Genomic DNA, 21,265 nt, shown 5'->3' with positions numbered 1-21,265 from the left:
AACACAATATAAAAATAACTATTTTGAAGTATACAATTCAATGACATATAATATCTTCCGAATGTTGTGCACCCATCACCTCTCTAGTTCTCAAACATTTTCATCACCCTATAAATAGTACATGCCCTTTAAAAACACTCCCAATCGCTCCTCTTCCAGGTCCGGGCAGCAATTAACCTGATTTCTGTCTTCATGGCTATGCTTTTTTTGTATACAAGTTCTGCACATATTTCAGTTCCAAACTGACAGAGCTATTTATCATTTGTTTTGCTTTACTCATTTTTTGCATCGTCCATTTACCAGGCCATATGCTACTCTAACCAAGCGGAACCCTATGGGGTCTTCCTGGAACAGACAACCCTCCCCCTGCCCCTCAGTGTCCCCTGCCTGCCTGTTGTCTGTAGAAAACTTTCACCTCCTAGACCTTCCCCAAGTTCCAAAGAGCAAATTTAATCAGAGAAGTGAGAATAATATGGAAACAAAGGAAAACAGTAAAGCAAGACAGAAATAATAGCAGCTTAGCCATTATACAAAGTGAAGGACATTTAGTTCCTCCTCCAGGGCTATATATAATGTTCTGATCCATGTCCTGTGAGCTGTTTTGCAGGTACTGAAACCTCCACCAGGTGGGAGAAGTTAACTTCATGCTGCCCACAAGCACGTAGACCCCAGACCAGTTAGAACCAGAATGTTGATGATGCCGACTCCCAATTACCTCACCACCAGCCAATCAGAAGAATGTCCACGAGCTGATCACACACCCCACATACTAAAAAAAGCATAATTTAAAGGACTATCTCCAACCTAGCTGAAATAACCCCTATTGAGTATTCTTAAGTACCTCATGTACAAAGACACTGAAGGGAATTAACCCTTAAATTCATATTTCCCACTTAAGAAGGGCCTTTGCATTGGACTGGTCAATAGAAAGGACTGCTGACTCCCAACAACATTCATACCATGAGAAGAAGACAACAGCAATGGTAGGCAGCTGACACAAGAAACTGGGCCAGGCCTGTAAGACCCATCCTATGAATTCAACTGTACTGTTTACCAAATATTTGTCTCCCTATCAACTTTGAAAGTTATTGTTCTACTATAATTTTGTTACCCTCAGTGTTTAAAACAGGAAAATAATTCTCTAATGGAGTTTTCACAGAGTATAACTGCTCATGATGTGTAACACTGCTTGCTTTAAATTTATTGCTGGAAGCACGGGTACAGTGCTTATGTGACAACTGGGTATGATTGATAAAATGTATACCCTATAAAATGTTTCCCCATTTAACACATTTCTGAACACGTTTGTGATATCTGATTAGTTTTCCCCCAATGTGGATAACTAGGCCAATATGAAGGAGGCCTAGCACCAAGGGACATGATCCGGACCTGGGGCAGGCAGCTCAAACAACCCAGCAACGACGGACAGATATTTTGATCATCAATGCTTTTTCCTGAAAGATTTGCAATCAAAAGGGGGAAATGATGGAGGAAATGTTCACATATTCAGGTAATGTGACTCTGGCTTATACATGATTGAATATGAAATTTAAGCTAACTGAAATATCCTGTTTGTGGCCTATAAAACATGCACTGTGCATTGGCTTTAGCCATTAATGAAAGATACACTTAAAAATCAGAATGGAGTAACTGTGGTTCAAGCCTCCAAAATGGAGCTGGGTGCCCACTGTTGACGTGAGTTCAGACATGTTCTTATACTACTGAGAACCTGAGTTTCCTAAACTTTATCAAATGTAAGGACACTACCAGCCTTTCTCAAAACAGTATCTGTTAGCAGCTGCCAGCTGCAACCTTCTGGTCTCAAGGTCTCTTCATAACTGTGAAACCCATCTCCTACTTTAGAAATAGTAGTGGCAAATGAGCCAACTCAAGATAGAGCCTCCCAGCAAAAGGCGCTAGATTATTCAGCCAGAATACTATGAGCTAATAAAATTGCTTTAAATTACATTTTGGCAAAAAAAGAAGAGAGAGAGAGAGTGACACAGAGAGAGATACTAGTGGCCAATAGCTCCTATTATGTATAAAAACCCTGGAAAAATGAAAAACCCAAATATAGAATAATTTAAAAGCTTACTTGGTTACTGAATATATTTAAAGAGGAAACACTCCAAAGCTTATTTTTTCTGGTTGCATCTAAAATTAGAGGACTCTTTTTGATCATGATCCTCATTGTAATATGTTGGCTAATTTTCAAATGTGTGTCCAGGTGCTGTAACAAAACAATCAAAGAGAGAAGTAATGTTTTCATACTACAAAATATTGATGCTAAACTTGAAACTCAGCAGTATTTCCAGCTCTGTGTCCATTCCCAAATTAGGCAGGTCTATGCTCCATTTCATTAGGTGGTAGCCAAAGTGGTTGTTGCCCCATTCCCTCAAAGAGTTCAGGAAAATTGAAACAGAAATGGAAACTAAAACTGAGTTCTTCTGCCATGTTTATAATTAACCTCTCTATCCAAAACTTTATTCCCTTTCTTTTTCTCTACCTGTCCCTCAAGACTGAGGGGTATCAAAAAAAAGGGGGGCATTGTAACTATGGAGGCTTCCTGGAACAGACACTCCCCACAATGTCCTCTGCCTGCCCTTGTCTGTAGAAAAACTTTACCCTCCTTGACCTTCCTCAAGTTCCAAAGAGCAAATTTAATCAGAGAAGTCAGAATACGCAGAAAGAGAGGAAAACAGTGAAGCAAAACAGAAATAATAATAGTTTAGCCATTAAACAAAGTGAAGGACCTTTAGTTCCTCCTCCAGGGCTATAAATCATATTCTGAGCCATGCCCTTTGAGCTGTTTTGCAGATACTGAAACCCCCACCAGGTGGGAGAAGTTAACTTCATGCTGCCCACAAGCACACAGACTGCAGACTGGTTGGAACCAGAAGGTTGATGACGCTGACTCACAATGACCTCACCACCAACCAATCAGAAGAATGTCCACGAGCTGATCATGCAACCCACAACCCACCCCCTTCACCCTGTCTTTAAAAGCCTTTCCCTGAAAGCCTGCAGGGAGTTCAGGCCTTTTGAGCACTAGCTGCCTGGACTCCTTGCTTGGCACCTGCAATAAAGGCTACACTTACCTTCACCACAACCGGGTGTAAGTAGATTGGCTTTACTGCACACAGGCGAGCAGACCAAAGTGTGGCTTGGGAACACTACTGGCGCTAAGAGTATGTGTGTAGAAGGGAGAGAAATCACTTTTATTTCAGAAACGAAATGGATTTATTTATGTGATGTGTTTATTTAAGACTCTTTAGGAATGAGATTTTGCAGATCTCATTTTCTTAAGTTACTGTTTAAGTAAGCAGCCCATATCTTACTTTAACTGGATAAATTTCATAGGGAAGTGAACACTGGCTGAATGTTACACTTTAATTGCTAGGAGACCAGTCATCTTGTGGTGTCACAGCTACTCAGGTTGAGAACCACTGTGATGGTCTAGACGGTTTATCTGTGTAGGTCTGCCAAAGCAGCATGTGAACTCGCAGGGTTGAAAAACAAGGTGAGAAAAGTAGCTGAAGAAAATTTTATTTGAGATGGCACATATTTCTTCTGAAATTCAAGATGTGTCTCCTAGAGATGTGCCAACTGCTCCAGAAACCTCCATTAGATCTCCATTGTGGGGTCACAAATTCACTGGGGACTCAGTCTTGAGATCTATGATTGAAGAAAATGAATTTCAGGCTCTGTCCGAAGGATCCTTGATTAAAAGACCATGTTACATGTTTTGTGTCTCCAAACCAGAGGAAGATAATGATTTTCTTTCTCTGGCCTTTCCCAGAAAACTTTGGATGTATAGGAGTTTTGTAACAAAGAGCAGGTAGTTAGAATGTCAAAAGATTACAGTTAATTAAAGAAAACCAGACATCTCTCGTGAATGAATTTAGCACTTTTCTACGTATGGGAAGATACAACAGCCTAGGTTCACTGAAAGCATTCGTTTGATATGCACCTTAGCTATCTAGGGTCAGAATCATGTTCTTTCCCATCCTGAGTCCCCTCTGGGTGCACCACTGGGGGCGGCTGTAGTGGCTGAGGGCTTGATGGTGGGCTTCCTGTTTTTATCTTGAGTTCCTTCTGGGTTCACCTTCAGGGACAGCTGCAGTGGCTGATGGCTTGAGGGCCACAAAATCCTTTGTTTACTGATCTGGCTGGCAACACTCTTACTTCACAGTGTGCTCTTCTCTCTATTCCCTCAGGAAAACAGACTGTATGTAGAGACCATTCTTAATCCTGATCACAATACCACCATGGGCGTCTACCTCAGCAAGACCTAAAGTGGTCCTGCTAGCAGTCTGCATGTATAAAGTTTGGCCTGCAAACTTCTTTAGTTTTGCTAAATAAACTAGAGCACCCAACACCCTTTGAACTGCTGTACATCCTCTGACCTCAAAGTCCTTCCTCATACACCAAACACAACGAGAATGAAAGGGACAGCACATCTACAGAGGATGAGTACACAGGGACTCATCAGTTAAAATATCCTGCAGCTTCCAATTTCTGGTTATGGTGGGCAAGGCTTTTCTGCATCAAACTTCCTGCTTTTGAAAAAAACTACAAGCCATGTATGAAAACATTTCTTATGAGGGAGGTCCCTGGTGGTCTAGTGCTTAGGAACCAACACTTTCACACTTTCTGGGCCTATAGGCACAGGTTTAATCCCTGGTGGAAAAACTAAGATCCCGCCAAGCAGTGTGGCCAAAAAGAAAAAAAAAGAAAAAAACTTACCAATCCTCCTAAAAGGACCTAAGGGGTGAGAAGACAGAAAGGAAATTCCAGACTCAAAACCAGGAGCAAAAAGAACTCAGAGCAAGGTAATTAACTTCTCCTTCTTTCATAAAGGCTATCAGCTTTCTCTTTTTTCTTTTTTTTTTTGCGGCACGTGGGCCTCTCACTGCTGTGGCCCTTCCCGTTGCGGAGCACAGGCTCCGGATGCACAGGCCCAGCGTCCATGGCCCACAGGCCTAGCCGTTCCGTGGCATGCAGGGCCCTCCTGGACCGGGGCACGAACCCGCGTCCCCTGCATCGGCAGGCAGACTCTCAACCACTGCGCCACCAGGGAAGCCCTATCAGCTTTCTTTTTGATGACCTCTTAAGGAAACAGGAATAGAAATCAAAGCCCAAAGTTAAGTCTCAGGGTAAAGTTCAGTCTAATAGGAGACCCTGCCCACAACTAGCTGGGCCCCAAAGGGCCATAGCCTCACAAACAGCTGAGCTGAAAACAATCCCATCTTCCTTAGAACTTAAAAACAAATGAATTTCACACTGCCTGGTCAGCACAGGGAATCTCAAGCCTTGATCAAGGGGATTTCAAGCTGACAGACACCCCAGAGACCAGAGAGATCAGAATGCACATTATCTAAGAAGGAAGCCATTGTCCTAGGCCTCTAAATATTCTTACTAATTATATTTTGCATACACTGTCCAGCACAGATGGAACTAAGACAGCATGATTAAGAACCAGCACCCGCAGAAGTCAGGCTCAAACAGACTTCAGAATTTGGAACTTCACTGAAAGTATCTACAAGGATAAAAGACAATCTTGGCAAAGCGACCAAGCAGATTTGAAAAACAATCAAGAAGAACTTTTAGGAATGAAAAATGCAGTAGCTGAAATTAAAAACCAAATAGAATGGGTTTAAAGAATGTATTTACATTCAGTTGAAGAGCAAATTAGAAATATGGTGGATGATGAGAAAAAGTTGCCCTAAACTCACCACGGAAAGACAAAAAGGTGAAAAACAGAAGTATGGATGAACGTGACTAATGTGGAACCTAATTTTCCAGAACATGGCCAGAAACCACTCAAGCTCCAAGAAGTTAAAGAGGAGAGGGGTGTGGTATTCTCAAGACCTATTTTCCCAGAAGAGGAGAAACAATTTTGAACTTTGGTGGTTTCAATATGCATGCTACAATTCCTACAGTTACCTTTTAAATAGCAGTATCAGAAATGGCTAATATTTAAAATCATTCAGGAAACATAACTACCGTATGACCCGGCAATCCCACTACTGGGCATACACCCTGAGAAAACCATAATTCAAAAAGAGTCATGTACCAAAATGTTCATTGCAGCTCTATTTAAAATAGCCAGGACATGGAAACAAGCTAAGTGTCCATCATCAGATGAATGCATAAAGAAGATGTGGCACATAAATACAATGGAATATTACTCAGCCATAAAAAGAAACGAAATTGAGCTATCAGTAATGAGGTGGATAGACCTAGAGTCTGTCATACAGAGTGAAGTCAGTCAGAAAGAGAAAGACAAATACCGTATGCTAACACATATATATGGAATTTTAGAAAAGAAAGTGTCGTGAACAACCTAGGGGTACGACAGGAATAAAGACACAGACCCATTCAAGAATGGACTTGAGGATATGGGGAGGGGGAAAGGCAAGCTGTGACAAAGTGAGAGAGAGGCATGGACATATATACACTACGAAACGTAAGGTAGATAGCTAGTGGGAAGCAGCCGCATAGCATGGGGAGATCAGCTCGGTGCTTTGTGACCGCCTGGAGGGGTGGGATAGGGAGGGTGGGAGGGAGGGAGACGCAAGAGGAAAGAGATATGGGAACATATGTATATGTATAACTAATTCACTTTGTTATAAAGCAGAAACTAACACACCACTGTAAAGCAGTTATACTCCAATAAGGATGTAAAAAAGAAAAAAGTTTTGGTTATAGACAGTGGTGATGGTTACGCAACACTGTGACTGTATTTAATGCCACTGAACTGTATATTTATAAATGGTTAAAATAAATATGCTTTATGTGTATTTTACCACAATACCAAAAGAGGAATATAAAAAAATTTTTAAAAAGTTGGAACATTACAAAATAATCAATCCAGGAAAGCTATGAAAGGGAAAGGGAGTGGGGGAAATAGCTGTACACAGAAGAGGCAGGACAAGCAGAAAGCACCATAAAAAGTGATACATATATGTGTGTGTGTGTGTGTATATATATATATATACACACATATAAATATATATCTCAAACCTTAAATGGGCCACACAAAAAGCCAGCATCAAAAAATAAAATACAGGTCAGGTTTACCTACGATCTACAGATATCAAATATCTGGAAAGAAACTGATATGCTGCATGAATGCTAAACAAAAGGATGCTATAAGAGGTGAACTACCAGGGAGATACTGTATTTTAAATTTGTGTGTTCTAACAAGCTTCAAGTAGATACTGCAAAAACTGACAAATATAAAAGGACATATAAAGAATATCACACCCAACATTCCTGGACACTATATCTAATTAAGCACCAAGACTGTCTCCACCATGCCAACCTTCTAGTGGGTCAAGCATGAGCTTTGAACTTGTTTCTACTATCATGAAAGAAATTACTGGAAATACAGTTTGGTAGAAAGAATGGCAGATCAGGATCAAGAACCCACTTCCTTAGAGGAAACCTATTTTAAAATTTTATTTTATTATTAAAATTAAATAAATTTAATTTATTAAATTAATAATAAATTTAATTGGATCTTTGTTGCTGCGCACAGGCTTTCTCTAGTTGTGGCGAGCGGGGGCTACTCTTCGTTGTGGTGCACGGGCTTCTCGTTGCAGTGGCTTCTCTTGTTGCGGAGCATGGGCTCTAGGCCCGCAGGCTTCAGTAGTTGCAGCACACCAGCTCAGAAGTTATGACACATTGGCCCTAGAGCACACAGGCTTCAGTAGTTGTGGCGCATGGGCTTAGTTACTCCAGGGCATGTGGCATCTTCCCAGCCCAGGGATCAAACCCGTGTACCCTGCATCGGCAGGCAGATTTTTAACCACTGTGCCATCAGAGAAGTCCTGAAACTTTTTTGATTATACTTTTCCATACTGTTTTCTTCACTTCTGATCCAATCAAATTGGTCTTACATATTCAAAGGATGTGGATGAACAGGGAAAAAAAAGAGGAACACAACCTCATACTGCAAACAGAAGCAAACAAGCCTATCCAACAACACGCTGTTAACCAAGCATAGAGAAAATGGTGAGTAGTAAAGAGACTTCTAGTCTTTGCCTTCCTCAGCCCCAAGAGGTGACCTCTTAGCTCTTAGAACATCCAGCCTGGTAACAGTGTTTCTGGTGACCTGGGGGCTTCCGGCTACACTTGACAGTCTAACAGTGTGATATATGGTAGGGACTTGGGGCCATTGGGTATTAGCTCTACCACTGAAGGGACCAGAGGCTAGGATCAGCCACAGGGGTGGTCAGCCACATGGCTGAGCCCCAATAAAAACTCTGGACACTAAGGCTTGGGTGGGTCTGTCTGGTTGACCAAACTTCATGTCTGCTGTCACACGTCACAGCCAGGAATACTGAGCAATATCCATGACTTCACTGGGAGAAGACAATTGGAAGGTTTGTGTGTGTAGCTTTCCTAGACCCTGCCCTACTGCACCTCTTCCCTTGGCTGACTTTAATCGGTATCCTTTCCCTATAATAAATTGTAACCGTGAGCGTAACAGCCTTCAGTGGGTATTGCAAGTTGTTCTAAAGTGTTATTAAATCCGGGTGTGGTTTGGGGAACCCTCCCACCCACAAACTTGCAAGTGGTATCAGATATCAGGGTGTGGTATTGAGGATGACAATCTAACACTGCCACTGCTCGTAATCTACCAATACCACGTTAGTAATACCAGGAATATAATTCCAGGGTCAAAAAGAACTACAAAAACACCTTTGTCTCCACTCAGTGGATTTCTTGTCCCTAGGAAAACTGGCTTTGCAATTTTCATGTTATTTTATGTGTACTGTTTATAAAACTAAGTAACTTAATTAATACCAGGAGTTTCATCACAAGAGAAAGAGATACAGATATATGTAAAACAAAGTTTAGTTGGGGGGAAAATCTGTAAAGTTAAATTTTAACTGGAAATTTAATTTAATAAATAACGTTTACTTTAATTGGAAATAGGACATACAATTCAACTTCAAAAATTATTTTCAAAGGATTGCAAAAGTTGAGAAAATAAGAATAACGAGTCCCCATGTACGCACCCCCAGCTTCAACATTTTCTAACCCACGGCCAGCCTTGATTCATCTTTACCTAAGCAGTCCTGCACTGGGTCATTCTGAAACAAATGCCCAGCCACAGATCATTTGAACCTGAAATATTCTGGTACTCCTCTCTAAAAGGCAAGCAACTGCATCGGACTGCTAGGTTTCTTAGTCTCTTCCAATTTATGCTCTCCTCTCTCTTTTCATCCACGTTTGAGTCTGTTCTCCTTTTTGACAAGAATTCCTCACGAGAGGTATCGTGCACTGCCACTGGGAGGCACATCATGTCTGGTTATCTCTTTTGTTGTCATGTTGAAATCAAGCAACAGGTTTAGGTGTCATAAGCGTGACCCCCAACACTAATATCCACTCGCAATGTTTTCACTTAAGGAAAAGAACTTTGACACCAGTGAAGTATTCTGGTCTACAATTTCCAGGTGAGTAGTAAATAATCAGGAGTGCAGGTAGCACAGGTGCAAAGTCCTTATGGTGAAATAATACTTGAACAATCCCAGACTGTGGAGTACTGAATTAGACAGGAAGCCTGCACTCTTTAAAATTCAAAACAGGGAGGAAAACTCAGGTTAAAAGAGTCCCAAAGAGACACTACAGAAAACTGTGTGTGAGAACATTGGCTGGTCCTTGGATCCACGTGGGGAAGGGAACACAGGCACAGGAAAAGAAAGAAAGAATGTAAAAGCAATAGAACAAGATGTTAACAATCATTTGCAGGTAGGCAGAAAATAAGCTGCCATCGGTTATTTGTCCTTGTCCTATTTTTTCAGTCTTTCTATATTTTGTGGTATTTTTGTTAAAACCAGTTGGGGAAAATATTGTACTTCATTAGCACATCAGATACCAGCTAACACTGGATGTGAACCTCTGTCAGAGGAATCTGAGGAGTGGAGAGGGGAAACAACTCTGCAGAGAAACATTTCATCAACACTAGGTTAAGGTTATTCGGACACCTTTAGCCCTTTACCTCAAGGAACTCACCTAAAGTCATCAGAGTCGAAACACAAAGTTTCCCTCTCGTGGCCAACTGTAGTTTATATAGCTAACCTGCAGAGACTGGGCTGATGGATGCAGCCCAAAGGCAAGTCTCACAACTGTTTAGCGTCAAGTTCAAGAGACCGTCTGGCAACTTCTCGTCCTAAATGTGTGGACTGGGATGAGAATGGGACTCAAGGAGAACATCTCTGCCAGAAGCAACCGTCACTTATCTCTCTGACTTCCACATTGCAGTTCTATCTAATCAAGGTAGGGTACAAGTGAAATAGAAGGAGCAACAGGAAAAAGGAAGAAAGAGAGAGAAGGTTGGGAGGGAAGAAAGGAAACAAATACTTACCTGTGTCCAATTTGATAAAGTTGGGTATCTTGCCAGTCCCTAAATCAATCAGTACGGTGTCCTTCACCTTGATGAGACAACCTGGGTATTGAACGGTACAAGCATATGAGTTACCAAGTGCAGGATTCCCTTTGTACCCACAGTTAACTTCCTCACTTCGCGTACTATCTCACACAGCAAAGAAAACCGATATAAAGTGTAAAAGCAAAGCCAACTGAAACCACCACCTAATTATTATCCCATCTGCATGATCAGATCCCCCAGATGGCTGTCCTCTTGCTCTCTGTACATCCCCTGCTGGACCGGTGCCTGCTTCGCCTACACCCTACTCACATGATTGACTTTGTCCTACATACCTGCCCCTGACCCAGCTAGTGATTGCTGTAGCTTTAGATCAGAACACCTTTACCAGGATAGCTTAACAAAGGGGCAGTGAGGGGTGTGCCCCTCTACTAGTTTCCCTGGTAACTAATGAGCCGACCTGCTGTCAATTCCACCTATAACTGGTAACCTTCCCCCTACCCCAGGAGTCCTGCCTGCTGTGAGCTGCACATAATGGGGTGTTGCTCCAGGACCTTGCTTAGATGTGTAAGCCCCGCCCCCAGCCATTAAACCACTGATGTCTACCTTGCTGACCCCAGGCTCTTTCTTTGGTCTTAAAGCTGGGCAAGTGCAGGGTTTGCAGGCCTAGGGCTTGCAGGCCTCTGGCCTGCAGCCCAAGAGTGAGACAAAGGAAATCTCACAGGGATGAAAGATTCAGGATATATAAAATTTAAAAAATAATAAAGTAAGATAAAATAAAGTAAGGTCAATAGAACGCTATGATAGTTTGATTTAAAATAAGAAATATGTTACTTTGGTCTTCATCCAAGGTTCTTCCTAACACAGAAATCAGTGAAAAGGTGAAATCAATGTCTTTTTTTATTCCTAACAAGCTTTTCAACCATGAGTTTAATTTAATGAGGAGACTTTTGGAAAACCCTGGATTACTATAGGATGGCAGCTGAAATATTTACAGACAAAATGATATTGTGTGTGGGATTTGCTTCCAAATATGAGGAGAAGTGAATGGAAGTGTAAGAGAAACAAATTTGGCCATGACTGATCCATGTTGAAATTTGGTCAGAGGACCATAGGGATTTATTTTACTATTTTTATACATTTATAGTTCTCCAAAACTTAAAAGGAATTTTAAAATATATTTCCACTCTGTTTTAAGAACTCTAATTTTAAGAAATACTTTCAAACAATACAAATCGGAGGAAATGGTGACATAAGCAAAGAGAGGAATATTGATTATTACTTATTCCCACAACAGAAGAATATTTATTTAAGGAGTTTTCAACCAAAGTTTGACAACTCAGTGATCATAGGAAGAAAAAATTAGTTTACTTGTAGCTCTGTTTTAAAAGAAGCTGGTGGCAGCATTCTGACAGTTTCTTGAAAAGGGATATCAACATTTGCAATCTACCTCTGACTACCCTGAGTAAGACTGCCAATAAAATAGGGCAGTTTTCTTAATGACAAAGGAAACATATAAACATATTATGTCATACAGTTTATGATGCTCCCACGACGTCAGGAATTTATTCTAGGGCCTACAATAGTGCCAGGTAAGTAGCAGGTGTTCAGTAAATATGTTTTATTAATAAAGGAATGAATACATGAAAAAACATACGAATGACTGAGTTCTAAATTTTAATTGAGGAAGATATAGTATATCACTTCATCATGGGGACACAAAACTTAAGGATATACAAAGATAAACATAAGGCAACAGGACTTAACTTTTCGTTCATGTGGGATATGCTCCTGACAGTCTTAATTGATCAGAAGTTGCAAAATCAAGCCCACCATCTGCTCCACCACAGCCTCTAACACAGACCATTTGTCTTTTCCAGCATGAACAATGAACACTCAAAAAGGGGTCCTCCACAGGCAGCACAGAACTTTTCTTCATTGGTCTCGATTTTACTTCCTTACTATGATCTTATAAAAGCAATCACATGCAAGGCAGAGCATGGAGAAGTAAAACAGAGAAGTGGCAAATGTAAGAGGCCACTGCACGGCCATAGAAGCTGCATTTGGCTAAGATGGGATTTAAAACAACAAAAATCCCCCAGCTCTCTATCAGGGAAACACTTCCAAATGGAAATCTGTTTGAGCTGGGGATAGAGGGTGGAGAGGAGTATGTTATTCAGTGTTATTCAAAAGCACCTGTCTGGGGCATTTCTATGCTGGCACAGCTGCTAAGAAGAAGCACAGAGAATATGCATTCTGCAAGCCTCCCCACATGAATGGAGACTGTACCTCAGATATAAATAACTTGCCATTTGCATCCTCTAGAGTCCCGTGGTAGACAGTTCTTTGTTTGATTTTAAAGTTTCAAATAGCTCAGGGAAGTTAGAGAGGGCCTAACTGTCCTCACTTGCTTACCCATGCTGTCTGCTTGGCTGCTAATTCTACTAAGGAATGTTTTGTGAGTCTCTACTTCCACTGCCAGTACATACACTAAGAAATTGACGAGGGAAAAAAAATCAAAACAAAGATTAGAAACACATAGCAACAGATGACAACTGTGAATAGCATAAAGTTTTCAGTCTTAGTACTACTTACAAACTCTATTGTCCATATTTTCAACGGAAAAGAGGGAGAAGAAAGCTACAGGAAGAGTTGTATGTTCTTTCTGTCATTCTTTCTTTCACATTTTGTGACTGATCTTGTTTACTCATCCAAAGCTTCATGAAGAAGAGTGCCTTTTAAATATAGTAAGTATATATTAGGCAAAATATTTATATCACTTGGCAATTCAAAGAATAGTTGTACCCTTTTATTGAATAAAAATATTTTTCCTCATGAGCTAGTTCTAAGATTTCTTAAGAAATGTTGGCAAGACTCCAGCATGGGGCGGGGGGCCTTCTGAGCGAAAGCACATGCTCTCCTGTGAGTGACTCGCCTGGTAGCTGTAGTTCCCACGGAAGCTGGCTTCCTCAAGAAAGCGCCTTCAAAGGTTATCGTGTCCATGTCGTGACTGCTCTATCCATCAGCGGATCCAGTGACTCAGTGAAAACACACCTTCCTTCTTCTATTTTCACTTTCCTGCAGGGCAGAGCAGCAGAGCAGAAGCTCCACCACTGCCCTCCTTGTTGGTCAGGATCAGATGGGCCGGACTGGAAAGGCAGGCGGGGCTGCCGAGGCCGGGTGAGGGTGGGCTGTGTGCCTGCCGGGGGCTTCGTGACCAGCCTCAGACCCGGGGTGGGCACGGAAGGGTGCACGGAAACCAGGGGCTATGGGTGCCCAGCCTGCGCGGGAGACCAAGCTCCACAAAGCGCACCCCGCACTGACTTAGGACTGAGCCCCTAAGGTGGCATCTTAACAAAACATAAAGGGTGCGAAAGTGTACACTATACATGATAAATGCACACAGGAGAAACGGGACGAGTGACGAGTTCAGCACATAGTGTTTGCATTTCCGATGTCAGAACACAAAACCGGCCCCAAAGATCCATTCTACCACATGGCAAATACTGAAGAACCAAGTTTCAGTCTTAAAATACATCTTAAAGTCAGTATTCTCCTTCAAGGAGGAAGAAAAGAACCATGAATAAATGACAATAGAGTGAATTTGCCTGAGTTTCTGTCTTCCACCCTTCAAGTCAAAGAAAACAGCATGGAAACTGTCGAATCTTCACACAACAGCTACTCTTTTATAAAATAACCTGTTTGAGATGTTAATTTAACAACAAGGAAAAGCCAAGCCCTGCTCCTGTCACTATCAAAAAATACATATTTATAGACTTTCGAAAAAAAATTGTATATTAATAACTTTGCACACATATTTGAAAGACAATTTTAGCTAGACAATTTTAGAACTTCGCAGAAATAAAATAGGCAGATAAATACTCCAGCAAACAGCATCAACCGGCAGCAGGGGTATGTTAGCCCGTGGTCTCGTGAAAAATGTTATCTTCTCCCTGGGTGGGCATGGAAAAAATTATGTTAGAAGGTGATATGCAGACACGGAAAGCTGGCAGGAAGCTCTCATATCAATGATGGCTTTCCTTGTTCAAAGAACAATCAGAATTTGAATTTCCATAATATATGTTCGTATACAAATTTTCAAAATTTTAATAGAAGTTATGATACTCCTAGGAGGGCAGGGATTTATCTCCAGTGGCTGGAAGAGTGCCTGCTACATAGTGTTAACTCTTGTTCTATCAACAAATGAATACATTTTAAAAATATATCAATAGATGAATTCTAAATCAAAACTGAAGGAAGTGGTTATAATATCTTGTGTTATTTTATGATAAGGACATAAAAATTACAGGTATAGAAAAAAACAAAGCTAAAAGTCAGGCACAAAGTAGTATGGATAGAACTGTGTGGGGAGAGGAGCTGCAGGCCTCGCAAACGTGGCCACCCGGGCCCCAGCCCCTGTTGCTCCCTCCTGTGAGTAAAGGATTCCCTGCCCAAGTATCCACTGACAGACGAATGGATAAAGCACCCGTGGCACATATATACAGTGGAATATTCCTCAGCCATAAAAAGAAACGAATTGAGTTACTTGTAGTGAGGTGGATGCACCTAGAGTCTGTCATACAAAGTAAAGTAAGTCAGAAAGAGAGAAACAAATACCCGTATGCTAACACATATATATGGAATCTAAAAAAAAAGGCTCTGAAGAAACTAGGGGCAGGACAGGAATAAAGACGCAGACGTAGAGGATGGACTTGAGGACATGGGGAGGGGGAAGGGTAAGCTGGGACAAAGTGAGAGAGAGGCATGGACTTATATATACACTACCAAATGCAAAACAGATAGCTAGTGGGAAGCAGTCGCATAGCACAGGGAGATCAGCTCCCTGCTTTGTGACCACCTAGAAGGGTGGAGTAGAAAGGGTGGGAGGGAGACGCAAGAGGGAGGGGATATGCGGATGTATGCACACATATAGCTGATTCACTTTGTTATACAGCAGAAGCTAACACAACAATGTAAAGCAATTATACTCCAATAAAGATCTATTAAAAAAATACCACAGGCTAGGGAGATTAAACAACAGAAAAGTATTTTTTCACAATTATGCAACTCAAGTCCTAGGTCAGGAGGGCTGTCAGCAGCGTTGATTTCTATTTTATTTATGTCTGGTTTAATCATTATTTCCTTCCTTGTGTTAGTTGTCATTTATTTGCTCCTCTTTTCTAGTTCTTTAAGTTGTAAGGTTTTGGTTTGTTGATTTGAGATATTTCTTCCTTTGTAAGGTAAGAGTTTATAGCCATTAATTTCCATCTTAGTAGAGAGGAGGAAAACTTGCCACAACGTGGCAATGATGTTCTAGATATGACACCAAAAGCACAGGCCACAAAAGTAAAAAGGGCACAATCAACAGACCTCAAAGACAACCCACTGAATGGGAGAAAATATACCCAAATCAGGTATCCAGTAAAGAATTAATATCCAAAATATCTGAAGAACTCCTATGAGTCAAAAACAAACAAATCTGATTTTAAAACTGGCAAAGAACTTAAAGAAGATATACAAAGAGCCATTAAGCTACATGAAAATATGATCACACTATGAATCCCTAGGGAAATAAAAAGCAATTCCACAACGAATACTACTTTACATCCATTAGGATAATTATTGTGAAAGAAGCAGAAAATAACAAGTTTTGGCAAAGACTGGGAGAAAATGGAACTTCAAGTGCACGGCTCACAGGAATGCAAAATTGTGCAGCCACTGTAGAAGAAAATATGATGGATTCTTAAAACATTTACTGTTGAATTACCATATGATGACCCATTTTTATCTCTAGGTATATACCCAAAAGAAATGAAAGCAGGGACTGAAACAGATATTTGTATAACAATTTTCTAGCAACATTATTCATCATAGCCAAAAGATGGATGCAACTCAAGTGTACATCGACAGATGAATGTATAAACAAAATGTGTCACATATGTACAGAGGAATATTGTTCAGCCTTAAAAAGAAAGGAAATTCTGATGCAACCAACATGGATGAACGCTGAAGACATATGCTAAGTGAAATAATTCAGACACAAAATGATAAATATTGTATGACCGCATTTATAGCAGGTAGCCAAACTAGGCAATCTCATAGAAACAGAAAGTGGAACAGTGTTTACTAAGACCTGGTTTGGGAAGAACTGGGAGTTACTATTCAATGGGTACAGAGTTTCAGTTTGAGATGACGGAAAAGTTCTGGAAATGTCATGGCAATGACTGTACAACATTATGAACGTACTTAATGCCACTAAATTATACACCTGAAAGGGTTAAATAGGTAAATTTTATGTTATATATTTGCCACAATAAAAAACTTAATAAAGCTTTAAAAGCTCAAAAGAATCAGTATTACACTTTACTGATTTATTTGGTCTCTGGCATGCATGCTCTTGAAAGCAGGGCTGTTTCTTTTCTGTGCTGTTGCATGTGCAATCGGTGGTACATAACAGGTGTTCAATAAATACTTGAGGAAAGAATAGATATGGAGAGTACGTACTGGTATCTACAAAAATTAAAGAAAACTATATATTGTCCCTGCTATCAATAAATGTATCATCCATTGAGCAGATCAGTTACACGCATTAAATACCTGAAGAATTCCAAAGAAACATGAAAACAATATGCAACAGTGTAGTATTGACTGTAATATGTCAATACTCACGGAATTCAGGATGAATTACTACGGGAAAATCATCAAGAAGAAAATCTGAGTAATGTGCGACATAAAAGGAAAAAGAACGCAGTCTGAAATGGCATAGAGTGGGCACAAAGCAAATGTAAAAATTCAGGAGAAAATTTTAAAGTGGCACCAAAAAGACTAGGGGGTTGGGGGAAGCCATAAAAAGCCTATTAGATCTATTTAGCTAATAGCAGGTCTGCAAGTTAGGATAAAGTACCTAGGTTTGCACTGATGAGTCAGAAAAAAGATACAGCATCCTAAGCAAAGTGATGACCTAAGGGAAAGATGTTTAAGGGAATCAATCTGAGGCTGAAATGAAAAATAAACTAATGTGGGTGGAAAATAAAGGCAATTTATGCAAAAAGTTCCCATAATGATCCGTTAAAGATATACCGAAGCCTATGGATCCTCTCCCCAAGAAAAAAATCCATATACTTTGTTTGGCATATGATTATCAGGTTGAGGACCTCAGACCTAGGCTAAAGAACTGGCTGTGAAAAGAGAATGGCATGATTAAATCTAGGAGTTTACAATAAAGTAATGTAAAAAAAACTTAAAATCAGACACTTGTACTATGGATCCATTCACATAAATCAAATAGGACTAAAATTGACCGGTATTTTGATTTTTAGATCTATAAACTGTTTGCTCTCTAGGGACATGGTTTCCTAGGACTGCTTCAGGATTTTTAGCAAAGACTGAAACTCACAACTTCATGTTTTCTTTTAAAAGCATAAAACTAGCATCAAAATAAATGACAGTGTTGGATTATGATACAGAGGACAGGAAAACAAAGCTGTGATTCCAAACTTATAACAAAAAATTTACTTTTAAAAATTAAGGGGGACGATCTCCCCCCAAGACACTTATTAACTACAAGGGAAAAATATTAATTTTATTGTGGAGAAACGCTGACAGACGTCATTTTAACAACATAAATAAAGCTGACTTCTTTAGCGGTATAGCAAATTCACAACATGTGTCTCCTGATAGTACACATATGACTCAACGTCACTTCTAGATATTTCTGCCAAAAACACAAACCTGAATCTAATGAGGAAAAATCAGACAAAGCCACATGGAGGGACATCCCACAAAATAATGGGCCTGAATTTGTCAAACATGTTAAGGTCATAAAAGACAAAAATGTTCCAGAATAATGAAGATAAAGGAACTTGAGAGGTAAAAGCAAAGCATAAACCTTTATTGGAACCTTGACAAAATTTTTTTTCTTTTTCTTTAAACCATATTTGTGTTTCAATTGGTTAAATTTAAATATGTCTATAGATTTGAAAATAGTACTAATTAGTTAATTTTCTGATTTTGATTACTATGGTAATGAGGCAGAATCATTGTTTTTAGGAAAATACACTGAAGAATTTGACTGGAAAAGGGTATGATATCTATAAGGTATTCTCAAATCAGAAAAGAAATTATATCATGTTTAGTAAATGGAACACTTGATGTTAACTGGATCCCAAATAAACAACAAAAGAAACAAACCAAAATGCAACTAAATAATAAACAAATAGGACTTCAAAGGAAATACCTAACTTTTTAAAAATACTTATGAAGCTGTGGACTAAGGATGCCACCTGCCATATCAGTGAACAACAGCCATCAGCCACTACAGCTGCCCCCAGTGCTGAGCCCTGAGGGAACTCAAGATAAAAACAGGAAGCCCACCATCAAGCCCTCAGCCACTACAGCCGCCCCCCATGGTGCACCCAGAGGGGACTCAGGATGGGAAAGAACATGATTCTGACCCTAGATAGCTAAGGTGCATATCAAAGGAATGCTTTCAGTGAGCCCAGAATCTTGTATCTTCCCCTATGTAGAAAAGTGCTGCATTCATTCACTTGAGATGTCCGGTTTTCTATAATTAACTTGCAGCAGTGGTGGAGGCAAGTCCTTGTACTGTGCAACCATCCCTATGCGGAAACCCACTCATTTTAACGAAAGCTTGCTCTGCTGGGAGCACGGATAAGTTCTGAGCATTGTGGTGGTTTTACACTACCAGAGGGAAAACCCAAGACACGTAAAAGGAGCTAAAACGACTTTAGGGCAAAATCCCGGAGGAGTTAGACTCACAAGCAGCACACTGGCCCACCCCACAATTTCACTAGAAAATTTTATCCCCAACAAATTCAACTTTAAAATGGGAAACAGATACTCTCAAACAGAGAAACATGGAGTGTCAGAAAGCCAGCCTCCTCGCTAACACTCTAGCCAGATTCACATGCAATACGTATGGAGCTCACGCTTGCAAGGACCAACCAAATTAGGGCAATTACACTAAGAGATCTCAACCTTAAATGGCCCAATTGGGTCTGTTTTGACATTTGAAAACCAGGGGATTTTTTTTTGCATATGCAGCTAGAAAAAGATCAAACAGAAATGGAATGCTTATTTCAATTGGTATTTAGAAGCGTCTAAAAGGGGAAATGATAAAGTAACTTCTTCGCAAAAAATCAACAAAAGGTTGCTCAAAATGATACTAGAATTTTTAAAAGCCAATAGCGTTAACCTTGTCTCTCACTCCGTTCCTTCTTTATATCCTCCTTTATCCGAACTGCCTAACCCAGACGCGCTCTCTTTCTCTGCCACCAACCCATTCTCCTGCTGCTTCCCCTTCCCCGGGAAAGGAAGACATAAGATCAGAAGTACTCATAGCTCCCTTGAAGGAGAAACCTATTACAGGAAGAGGTGAACTGTACTCTGCGCTTACGTACACATCCTGGACCCGAGCAGAACTTAGTTTTAGCTAAGGACTTTCTCGAATGTAGTCAAGATCCATTGGGATTTGCTAAGGAATTTGAGCTAATCGTCCAAACCTATGAGCTCAGGTTTTCCGATTTATATCAAGTAATACAGCTATTAGTTTCTAAAAGTCAAACAAAGGAATAAGTAGAGAAAGCAGGATGGAGAGACCCCTTAACAAATTTTGATTTATACAGCCCACAGGCTCAAGGTGAATGCAAGGAGTTAGCTCACAAATTACTCAGAATTATCACAGAGCTTTTTCCAAAAACTGCCGACTGGTCAAAGATCCAGCAACGTAAACAAACACGAGATGAATCAATCCTGGATCACTATGAGAGGTTCAAGGAAACTTTTAAACAATATTACGGCATGACACCCGAATCATTGTTTAACCACCAAGATGATTCTTTGCTTAACTCCATCTTTTTAGAAGGTCTGGATGAGGAATCGGCTGCTCTAAACGACATGATTTAGGCATGTTAATCATTTACACATGATTTGTCTGTATCACATACAAATGCCCTTGTCATGCTGGCTGACCAACTTTTCAAAAGTACTAAAAAGAAAAAGATGCCTCTATAAAAATTATGAACATTCAGTTGCAACAATTAAATAATCAATGTCAGTCTAAAGTTAACCCAACCCTATTCAATCCGCGACTGGTAAATTCTGAAATTTGCTTTTACTGAAAAACACTGGGTCATTACTGGGGAAACTGCAAGACAAGAAAAGAGAGACCTAGAAGGGAAACCAGATACAGACTGTAATTTCAAGTTAAACAAGAGTAAGGCTGATCTGAGGGAACCTTCTCCTCTCTAACACCCTGGCAGAAATCCAAATGATTATATGAGGAGAAAACAATTAAAGCAGTAATAGATACAGGAGCTACCTTTTACATTTTGAACGCTATCAAAATTAAAGGCTCTCTCTCTCTAACACCTCAGGACAGATGGTAGGGGTTTCTAATGCAAATATTAAGACGCTTAAATCATTACCTTTAGAATTATAACTAGGAGAACTTAAACAAAGGAGCTCCTTTTTCCTAGTAGAATATACCCCTATGAACCTGAAAGGTATAGATTTATTAGAAACTTATGATGCTCATATTTCTTTTACTGTTAAGGGAGAAATGGTTTTAGCCCTAAAAGATTACTCAGATGTCTTCATCATATAATGTTTGTGAGAGTGATGCTGAACAAGAAACTGCCAGGCTTAGTACCTGAAGAATTGGGGTCACTTGATCGTACTGACATAGGGAAAATACATCTGCAGCAGCCATTAAAATTACCACAGACCAAAATAAACCCCTGTCCAATATCAGTCAATACCTATCGAGGCGGGAAGCCACAGAAGAAACAGAACTTTTGATATCAGCTTACATTAAGAAAGGGCTTACTGTGCCTTACACTAGCCCTG

The 21,265-nt window shown here is 40.2% G+C and overlaps 1 long non-coding RNA gene across 1 annotated transcript; it reads right to left on the bottom strand.

The window, feature by feature from the left end:
* Window positions 1-3,361: 3,361 nt before the first annotated feature.
* Window positions 3,362-13,537, bottom strand: LOC132594633 (uncharacterized). The gene is made up of 4 exons (XR_009560818.2): window positions 13,335-13,537; window positions 12,995-13,134; window positions 10,379-10,459; window positions 3,362-3,675 (listed from the first exon to the last, which is right to left on the bottom strand). It is a non-coding gene; the product is annotated as an uncharacterized lncRNA (long non-coding RNA).
* Window positions 13,538-21,265: the final 7,728 nt, after the last annotated feature.

The sequence above is a fragment of the Globicephala melas genome, chromosome Y, assembly GCF_963455315.2.
Source record: "Globicephala melas chromosome Y, mGloMel1.2, whole genome shotgun sequence".
Taxonomy (NCBI): Eukaryota; Metazoa; Chordata; class Mammalia; order Artiodactyla; family Delphinidae; genus Globicephala; species Globicephala melas.
The sequence above is the reverse complement of the archived record's forward strand: the minus strand, read 5'-3'. Positions and strand labels throughout refer to the sequence as shown.